The sequence below is a fragment of the Anser brachyrhynchus genome, assembly GCF_964034855.1.
Source record: "Anser brachyrhynchus genome assembly, chromosome: 3".
In the NCBI taxonomy this organism is placed as follows: Eukaryota; Metazoa; Chordata; class Aves; order Anseriformes; family Anatidae; genus Anser; species Anser brachyrhynchus.
The window spans coordinates 105,025,802-105,036,447 of NC_137696.1; the positions used below are offsets into that span (position 1 = coordinate 105,025,802).

The window sequence follows — 10,646 nt, forward strand, 5'->3', positions numbered from 1 at the left end:
TTTTGGTTAGGTCTTTCTGATTTTCAGTTGTAAAAGGAGTAAACATATCTGCCCTATTGTACACCTTAGCTACAGAAAAGCAGGTAATGGGTTTATTTACCCAAACTGATCACACATGGATCAGTAACAGTCAGGACTGGCAATGTTCTGTAGGGCAATGGCTGTCTGCTGGGACAAGGGAGATGGGGCCCCCAAAATTGCTATACTTGCACATCAGATCATATTGTGTACCTCCTCCTGCAGGCCCTTAAATGCCATCCTTCTTATGAGATGGCTTCTCCATGTGTAGTGGGCCGCTCCATAAGCCTCAGTGTTGCTTTCCCTCTTTGAATACCTGTACTGAGTGAGGGGAGGTGGGCCTGAGCTATTGACTCTATCCAGTAGCTGGGAACTACGGTAAAAAGCACTGTTCAAGGACAAAGTCACCTTTCTTCAGTATCCTAGAGGAGAGGAAACGTTTGGTTATCCTATGCGCTGAGAATCCTTTAATGGATCACCTTATCCCTTCCCATGTGTTGGAATAGCCCTTTGGGATGATTCTTTGTGGTTCAATATTCCACAGCAGCAGCAAGCGAGAGCCAAAAGAGGGTGGATTGATCTTCATGACCAGTCTGCTGATATGGCCAATGTTTATGGAGCAGAGAAGGCACAAAGGATGACGTAGCAGAAGAATTTGGATTCTCAAGATGCAAAGGATTGTAGCACAGCTGTCTCTCTGGACAATATGCCGTAGAAATGGAGCCCATACTCCTTAGGAACCCTGAAGCTTTGCTAGAGTCCATGTGAGCCTGACCACGGTGCTTTCTCATGATCCTACCAAAGACAATATAGACATAGACTATCAGTTCTTCATGCTCTTGAAAGTCCCATGTCAGATGTGGCAGTGTATGGATTACATGCCAACCTTGAAAAGCCTAAAGGAGCGTATTGGGTTTACATGGCAAGGTTGGGTTAGGGAGCAGTGCTGTAAGGGTGGCCTGTGTGAGCAGAGCCCAGCAGCTCCCCATGTCAGATCAGAGCCAGCTCCAGCCAGCTCCAAATGGACATGTTACTGGCCACAGCAATAACATAAAAACATAAAACTGTTAGGCAGTGTGCAAAGGACGGCTATGAAGATGCTGAAGGGAACTAGAGGACAAGACATGAGGAGTGGCTGAAGTCACTTGGTTTGTTCAGCCCAGAGCAGAGCAGGCTGAGGGGAGGCCTCATGGCGGCCTGCAGCTCCCTCACGAGGGGAGCGGAGGGGCAGGCGCTGAGCTCTGCTCTCTGGGGACAGCGACAGGACCCGAGGGAACGGCATGGGGCTGGGACAGGGGAGGGTCAGGCTGGGTGTTAGGGAAAGGTTCTGCACCCAGAGGGTGGTCAGGCACTGGGACAGGCTCCCCAGGGCAGTGGTCATGACACCAAGCCTGCTGGAGTTCAAGAAGCGTTTGGACAACGCTCTCAGACATATGACCTGATTTTGGGGTTGTCCTTTGGAGACCCAGGAGCTGGACTCAATGATCCTTGTAGGTCCCTTCCAACTCAGGATATTCTTTGATTCTGTGATTCAGTTGGCAATGCTGGTTGAGAGCAATCTGCTCTGGGAGAGCAGATTGAAAAAAGGGGAAAAACTGCTGTGCAACAGCAGCTGGGAAAGACAAGTGAGAAAAAGTTAGAGAAACACATTTCTGTCCCTACAGCCGCCAAGGTCGGTGCAGAAGGAGGGCAGGAGGTGCTCCAGGCACGCAGCAGCAGTTCCCCTGCGGCCTGTGGAGAGGCCCCTGGTGGAGCAGGCTGTCCCCCTGCAGCCCACGGGTCCCACACGGAGCAGATCTCCACGCTGCAGCCCGTGGAGGAGCCCCCGGTGGAGCAGGTGGATGTGGCCTGGAGGAGGCTGCGGCCCATGGAGAGCCCCCGCAGGAGCAGGCCCCGGGCCGGAGCTGCAGCCCGTGGAGAGGAGCCCACACAGGAGCAGGGGGTCTGGGGGGAGCTGCCGCCCGTGGGGGACCCGTGCTGGAGCAGTTTGCTCCTGGGGGATGGACCCCGTGGTACGGAGCCGTGTGGGAGCAGTTCTTGAAGAGCTGCTGCCTGTGGGCAGCCCCCGCAGGCTCAGTTTGGGAAGGACAGCTAATCTCCCTACATGGAGTCTGTTTTGTCCATGACGGTAATTGTTGAGTGATCTCCCTGTCTTTATCTCAACCCTTGAGCCCTTTCCACGGTATTTTCTCCCCTTCTTCCTTTGAGGAGGGGGAGTGAGAGAGCGGTTGTGGTGGAGTTCATATGCCCAGCAGGGTCAAACCACCACAAGGAGAACTTCAGTAGCATTCTTGTACTGGCCTTTTGAGAAAGGCTGGATCTCAAAGACCCTCCACATTCAAAGACTAACACTAAATGAAACTAAGAAAGTCTCCATCTTCTCTGAGTAGTGACAGGATGTGAAGGCATTTAATCATTGACAGCTGCCTGTCACAAATTCAAGTAAAGAAGCAGTTTTCTTCCTTCCAAACTCTCACAGGTATCAGGCAGAAAACTTAAAAATAAAGCTGTGTTTTCTACAGTAGCAACAAACACCTAGGAAATTCCTGGACAACAGCAGTTTACAAGGTGTAGTAGGAAGGCAGTTAAGTACAGCGGTACGTGGAGCCCCACCTGGACTGTTTCAATTGAATGCTGTGCTGTAAAAGTTCAATGTAATATAAAGAGGAATGAGGATGAGTCATTTCATTACTACGTCTTGTGTTATTAGGAGTCTAAGAGTAATTTCTCTGAATGCTTTTACAGTGCCATAAAACTGTCAGCTCTTTACTACCAGGCACTACAATAGGAGTAGCACTGTTCCAAAGAATCTACTTCTTGTCATATAGCCCTTGGTGTCTGTGATTTAAAACAGCTAATAAGGAATCAGGTGTCTACTACGAATTTATGCACCTGCTTTGTCAACCGTTACACTATGTGATGAAGTTTCCATGCAATAGCATAAGATCTAGGGACACAGAAGAAAGGCTAAGTTACACGTTAAAACTATTTCATCTGCTTTCTCATTTGCAAAGTTTCAGAAACCCACTTTACATCAGAAGTCGCCTTATTTTCATAATAAATCTCTTCATGGCTGGAGTTGTTTGTGCGTGCAGTATTAACCTTTGGCCTAAGCAGGAGTTCCCTTTCTCTGGTATTTGTTCCCCTTCGTATTTATAAGAAGCAATTTTATCCATTCCAGTGTTCATTTTGCAAGGTTGAACAAGACAAATTTTTGTAACTACTTCTGGTGATTTATGCTTTTCATATGCAATAGTCATCTTTGTAACCTTTCCTCGTACCAGGTTTCTTTGAATTCTCTTGTTCTAATCAATGGAGTGCGATCCATGTGACTGTGTTTATGTTATTGATGTCTGCATCTGAGCTGGCTCTATTATCTCACTGTATTATCCATCATCACTTCTTTGCCTTTTCAACATAAATATCTAAAATAGGCAAATTACATTGGTGGTTTACAGCAACTAGTTCAGACTCAGCCATCTACACTGCGCAGGTCTAAAGTTAGGGGGGAGGAATCTAGCCCTGAGTGGCCAGAACCACATGGCAGAGGAGTTGTGCTAGTGCCTTTGTGCTATATCTGTGCTACTGCCGGTGACAGCAATGCTCACCTATCTTTACTTTGGAAATACTTAAAAAAAAAAATGCCAAGATCACTTTTCCTATTTCCACAATTGCATCACAGTAAGGGCTCATAGAGTTCTTTTGAGAAAATATACATCCAATTCTTTTTTTTCTTCCTTTTTTTTTTTATGTGCTTTCTAACAGATACAATCTGCAGTAATTTCTAACATACAATTTTCTTTCACAGCAGAAGTTCTCCTTTCTCCATAGCAGAAATTAACTTGATTTTCTGGTATTATGTGTTTTTTTTTTTTGCTGTTAAATTTTTGTCTGTTTCTGTTATTCTGTCCCTCAATGTCATCAAAGCAATGTGGGTAGGCTGGCTGCAAATACAGGAGTAACCACTTCACACTGGAGCTGTGGGAAGTGAACTAGTCAATTCTCAGCATGAAATAATGAGTGGTTTAAGCTACTTCATTGGTAACTCCATAAGCCTCAACAACACAGTCTCTTGCTACTGTCTATCCATAACCTTAGATGACTTTGAGGACTGTACTATTTGCAATGTCAATCTATGCCTCCGCTCATCCACACAGTGTTCCAGTCCTCTTTTATTGACAGTATTTCCTACTTCCGCCAGCAGCACGCTTCAATACAGCTCTCTAATTTTGTGCTCCACAAAGATATTCCTGTGTAATGCAACAATATGACTAACATTGTTCTTGTTCCTTGCCTGTCTCATCATTTTAAAATTCATTAACCACCTTCAGATCCCTCCTTAACACTGTACTTTGCTGCAACGCCTACAAAAATTTGGAAACAATCTGACTGTGAGTGAGCTGAGAACATTGCCTCCCAGGCCAAGCGCTATATTCTCTTTGTTTCTCGGTGCTCCTCCATCTGTTGGCATCCATCTGCTTCCACGTGGATTGTAGGCTCTTTGGGGCAGGACCGTTTCTTTCTTCTATGAGCTGATGGTGCCCAAACCTGTTACTGCTGAAGAGCTGGTGTTTCGAGTTACATCTGTTTTAGGCAAAATTCCTGCTAGCTTACCTTTCATTTTTAAATATCGCATGTAATGATTTGTGAGGAAGTACTCTCAGATCTAAGGACTATTTAAGTACAAAAAGCCCCACATTTTTCATATGCTTGTGTATAGAGGAAGATTTGCTGGTTTGTTTCATTCATATGGTTTGTTTAATTTGTTTGCACAGACAGACAGTATCGTGTGGTACTCCCATCCTGCACGTAGAGTTGAAATCATCTGTAAGTTCAGAATACTGGACATATTCCTTCCCCTGGCCTGTCTAAGGATGGTGAATTTGGAAAGTACTTCTTCAGTTAAATATCGTAATTACTTTCAAAATTATGACTTCAAAATGATGCAGTTTGCTATTGTTGTCCAGGTATAGTATAAAAATTGTATTTGCTTTATGGAGAATTCTCTTGTACAATGCTGCACCTCTATCAGTTTTGAAGACCTAGTGTAAAGCAAGCTCAATGACCCCCAAAGCCAGCAGAGAATATTGCTTTAAACCAGTTTATTGATCAAAAATGGAACTGCACATGGAGAATGTCCTGCAAACAGTCTTTATCTTATCATGTAGGAGGAGCGACAGCTGCTGAGAGACATTGGCTTCAGTCACTTGAGCATATGGCAGATCACAAATAACTGATGCCCACGAGCAGGCACACTTACCACCACATTGCACAGTGCCTTGGGTGTCTTTGTGTTGCCGACAGCCTCCTGTGTGCAGGTGTGCACCTTCCTTCCCGTGGCAGTGGGGTGCCCATCACCCCGACCACCCAGGCAGGGTCCTCCAGGGCCCTGAGGCAGGGTGTTCCCCTCCTGGGCCTCATGGTCCTTGCCCCAGCGAAGCCATTAACGTGGCCGCAGTGGGTCCTTGTGGGTCCTTGTGATCACTACCACCAAGAGTTTGAGCAGGTCCCAAAGAAACCTGTGTTATTTCTTCAGGAGTGTTATGGGGGGACCCTGCAGTGCTGGAGGGGAGCCCTGGGAAGGCTGCTCGCCTAGGGAGCACCATCACTTATCTTCCTACTGGCCACTGAGCTTTCCCTTTTCCCCATTTTTATTTCCTCTGTTCTTCTCCCTCCCCTTTCTTCTTTGGTTTCTGTTCTTGACCAGGAGTAACTCTCTCCATGTTAGACTTGGGGTATGGCAGCAGCCGCAGACCCCACTGATAAGTCCTCATGCAGGTGAACCTGACTCAGCATCCTTTGCAGAGCACCCACGTCTGGCTGCAGCTCTGCAGTCTGGGCTGCCACACAAATGTGAAAAGCTGCTCTCACCAGCTGACGATGCCTGTGCTCCCAGCTCTTGCACCCTGCCAGCTTGCCTCACTCCTCTCTCCCTCTGCTTCATGACGGCTGAAGATGTGAGGAGGCACTGGCACAGGCTGCCAGAGGAGCTGTGGATGCCCCATCCCTGGAGGTGTCCAAGGCCAGGCTGGATGGGGCTTTGGGCAACCTGGTCTGGTGGGAGGTGTCCCTGCCCATGGCGGGGGGGTTGGAATGAGATTATCTTTAAAGTCTCTTCCAACCCAAACCATTCTGTGTTTTTATGCTTTTCTGTTCTATGTTTAAGATACAACAAAGCACAGTGGGGAAAAAAAAAAGTATGCAATGGATGGCTATAAGGCTTAGAGTTACCTACCATCCAGATTCTCTCAAGTGCCACAAACCAGCAGCTATAAGGGTCTGCAATGGCAAGCCCAAACCACCAGACGAAAGCAGCACAAGTTTGTCTTTTGAAGAGAATTTTCTGGCACTAAATTTGAAGTATTGATGTAGAGGGAAATGTTGAAAAAGATGCCTGTTCTTGGGGACAAAAGTAAATATACTGGAAAGTAGGTGGGAAAATGAGCTGGAAAACAGGAATCACTGACCAGAGCACAGACAGCAATAAAACCCAGGAAAGTTGAGCCCGGTTTTAAGAGACAACAGCAGGATGATTGTTAATTCAGGATGATGGGAGAAGCAGCTGTGTGTGAAAGAAGCTAACCAACTTTGGGGCACATAGGAAACAAGTCCAGAAATGATCGCAGTGTAATGTCATCCTTAATATTTGAGGCTTGGTGTGGGCTACAAAACCTTCCTTAAATCAGGGTCCTGATTTAAAAGGAACTGAGGCAGACTTTTGCTCAAAGTCCTCCAGAAATGACTTGTGTATGTGATTCTTTTAGAGCCCTCAGGAAAGTTGTAGAGATTTTGGTAACACCTGCAATTACAAGAAATATTCGTCAGTTTAACTGTGCTGAGCATGGCCAGGAAATCACTTTTAAGGACAGCTGTGGCATGCAAGGCATACTGGTTCCGTTCCCTTTTATTTTTTCAGCACAAAGATGCTTGCTTGGAAAGCTCTCCTTTCCTGAATGCCACGTCCCAGGAAGCTCCCCTCTTCTTTCCGCTGCCATCCTCTGAACTGAAAGAATCACACACACAATTACAAAAATTGTCAGTAGTACATTTTTGAAGCTACTGAAATTTTGATACTGCAATAACTATCTCTTGCTCTGAATATGAGCCAGACAGGAAATATAAAGGAAAAAAAATCAGCATTCTGTGTATTTCCAAAAGAATGCAGACTCAGAGGCTCTAGCAGCATGCTCCAGGCAGCGATGCTAGGTGATTTTCTGTTTGTACAGAAAAGTTGGCATGTGGAGTACTCTGAGAAACAATAACAAGAAAAAAAAAAACTTTTGCCTTTTTCCAGTATTGATTTTAACCCCAAACTTGTTTGTATGGGCACAGTAACTTGTATTTACTAATAGGCTGTGTTTCAGTGGTTTCTCCTGTTAGGATGATGTGAACCCAAATCAGGAAGAATTCTGTCCATGAATTTCAGCTGGCTCCAAATTTTATGCCGAATGTTTCCCATTAATACAGTATTTCCTATAGCTGAAGTATAAAGCAGTTAAGGTTTAGCAAGAGTCATTTTACAAATGCATGTTAAAAAAAGGCCCAGATTAGCAGTTTCCCAATCTTTTAGTATTTGATGCTACAGGACTAGTGCAACTCAACTACCTTTTTTATGGATGAGACATAACTTCGCTGATGCCAGGAGAGTTTGTATGGTATAAATGTGGTGCAGCACAAGAAAAATAAGATCTGCCTGCAAAGCAGAGCCTCAGAATAAAACAGCATCATTCCTTTATGTAACATTAACTAGGCACCTGCTTAACGAGTTATAATAATTCTTGATAACTGGTATCGTTGTGGAATTCCTAATGTAGAGTATTTCTCCAAGTAGGCACGTTATGTGTTTCTGCTGTTTTATGGCAAGAATATTTCTCTGAGACCTACAGAATGCCATAGTAGAGAGAGACTAAAGGAGTGAAAGTCTGTGGTGGTTTCACACAGCTGGGCAGCTGAACCACACTCTCCACACTCTCACTCCCCCTCCTCAAAGGGAAAGGGGGAGAAAATACAATGCAAAGGGCTCAAGGGTTGGAATAAGGACAGGGATGTCACTCAACAATCAACATGGGCGGCAGCTCCCCCCAGACCCCCTGCTCCTGCGTGGGCTCCTCTCCACGGGCTGCAGCTCCGGCCCGGGGCCTGCTCCTGCGGGGGCTCTCCATGGGCCGCAGCCTCCTCCAGGCCACATCCACCTGCTCCACCGGGGGCTCCTCCACGGGCTGCAGCGTGGAGATCTGCTCCGTGTGGGACCCATGGGCTGCAGGGGGACAGCCTGCTCCACCAGGGGCCTCTCCACAGGCCGCAGGGGAACTGCTGCTGCGTGCCTGGAGCACCTCCTGCCCTCCTTCTGCACTGACCTTGGGGGCTGCAGGGCTGCTTCTCTCACACTTTCTCACTCCTCTCCCAGATGCCGTTGCACAGTGTTTTTTCCCCGTTCTTCAATCTGCTCTCCCAGAGGCACAACCAACGCCTCTCCCTGGCTCGGCTCTGGCCAGCAGCAGGTCCCTTTTGGAGCTGTGTGGAGCTGGCTCTGATCTGACATGGGGCAGCTGCTGGGCTCTGCTCACAGAGACCACCCCTGCAGCCCCTGCTACCAAAACTTTGCCATGTAAACCCAATACAAAGTCAGTGCTGTTCTGCTGAGCGCTTCTGATGAACAATGTGAGTTCACAGTGCACACTGGTGCTATGCTGGCTGACATCACCTGAAGATTTACCTATTGTGTTTAGAAGTGTGACCATAATTGGAGCTAAATTGTGCCTTGCTATCGTTACTCAAGTTGCATATACTGATAATGGGAAAAAGGAGCTTTCTTGGCACAGTGTGTCCATGGACACTGCTTAAAGAAAGAGAAATTGATTTTGTAGACCAGAGTTACTGATTACCATTTTTCACATTGTGTACTATATAACCCCAGGAGCAGAACTGAATCCAAGCTCTCTACAGTGAAAAGAAATTGCAGTTAAGAGAAAGTAGTAATAATAGTAATAACAAATATTAGATTACATATTTTCTAGCTGTAAAGTTTCAGCAGTGGAAAAAGGGGCAATAACATGTATAATACTGCGTAAAAAAGAGTGCTATCAGAAAAGAAAGAACTTATTTTTAAATGTGCCTCCAAATAGCCTTCTTATATTAGCACATCCTCTCAACTTGGGTCATGGCTGAATTAAGCTTCCTACACAGCCAGGTTATCCTGTGGATATAAATACATGCTCTAAGTCACATAAAAGCAATCCAATCCTATTTGCATTGTCACTCGACGATACAAAATGCTATAATGACCTCTTTTTTGATGTCCAGTTCTATCTATAAGACAGGCTTAGGCCCTTTTGTTCCTTAAGGAGGTCAGCTATTGCTTTGCTTTCTTAATGAGCTTCAGACATTCCCAGAGAGCCTCCCGATATCTCAGACATACCTAGCCCCAGGCAAGACACTTGTGGCCTCTGCCAACACCTAAGCTTTGCAGACAGATCACATGTGACAGGTTATGCAACTGAACTGGCCTTTATATACTAGCAGGACGTTAGCATGTAAGGGGCTTACGAGGAGAAGAGCACCAGGTGAGGAAAAAATGTTTGCATATGTTGCTTCTTGGAGTGCTTTGGCTCTGTAACAAAGCATATTAGATTTAATCTTCTGTTTCATTTGGAGGTCACTGTGTAAAAATCCTTGGGAATTAGTAATGTTTTCTCTGTTCTAAAATTGCAGGGTCTGAAGTTCTACGAATACTTAGAAATAATGGTAATTCCTCTACGGAGAATGACACCTGGGTATATAAGGTTGTTGCAGGTATGAAAATTCTGACTTTTTTCTCCTTTTAATTAGATCTCTGAAATACCAGTATTTTTCTTCCTCAGACTGATTTTGTTTCAAATTATTACATGACCAGCCCAAGGGAACCCTGGCTTCTGGTGGGTTAACATTCATAACAACTCAAAGAAATCTTAATTAAGCCTCTGCTGAAAAGTAAATGAATAATGATAATAGTTATAATGCTGGAATACCAAATGCAGAGTACTGGACAAAGCTTGTATATCTGCAGTGCCTAAACCGAAACTCCTTCTCCCTCATTTTAGATTACAGTGGTTTTTTGTGTTTGGGGCAGTAGGGAAACTTTAATGGGAATGAGAATGATAGGGTTTCAAAGGAATTATAATGAGTTGTCAGTGAAACACTTCAATTGACTTCTATGATCATAATCACAGAATCACGGAATGGTTTGGGTTGGAAGGAACCTTAAAGACCATCTAATTCCAACCCCCTGCCATGGGCAGGGACACCTCCCACCAGACCAGGTTGCCCAAAGCCCCATCCAGCCTGGCCTTGAACACCTCCAGGGATGGGGCATCCACAGTTTCTCTGGGCAGCTTGTGCCAGTGCCTCACCACCCTCTGAGTGAAGAATGTCTTCTTTATATCTAAGGACGTAAGGATGATAAAGAAACCTCAAAGAGTATTGACCTCTGGAACATTGAGGGTCCAGAATATTGATTGTTAAATGAAGAAAAAATAAAGATATGGATAGAAAATATTTTAAATCAGCTGAGTAATTGAGAATAAAACACCCATAGGAAAGATATTACGAAGTAGGGCATCTTCCTTATTGTATTCCATATTCTGATATTT

General features: G+C 45.3%; 1 protein-coding gene across 1 annotated transcript in view; it reads left to right on the top strand.

Moving 5' to 3' along the window:
• The window catches only part of ERICH1 (glutamate rich 1), a 98,843-nt gene extending 89,033 nt beyond the window's left edge, over positions 1–9,810 (top strand). The window contains exon 7 of the transcript XR_013949497.1: positions 9,730–9,810. The gene's annotated coding sequence lies outside the window, so the exon portion shown is untranslated. The remainder of the gene's footprint in view (positions 1–9,729) is intronic.
• Positions 9,811–10,646: the final 836 nt, after the last annotated feature.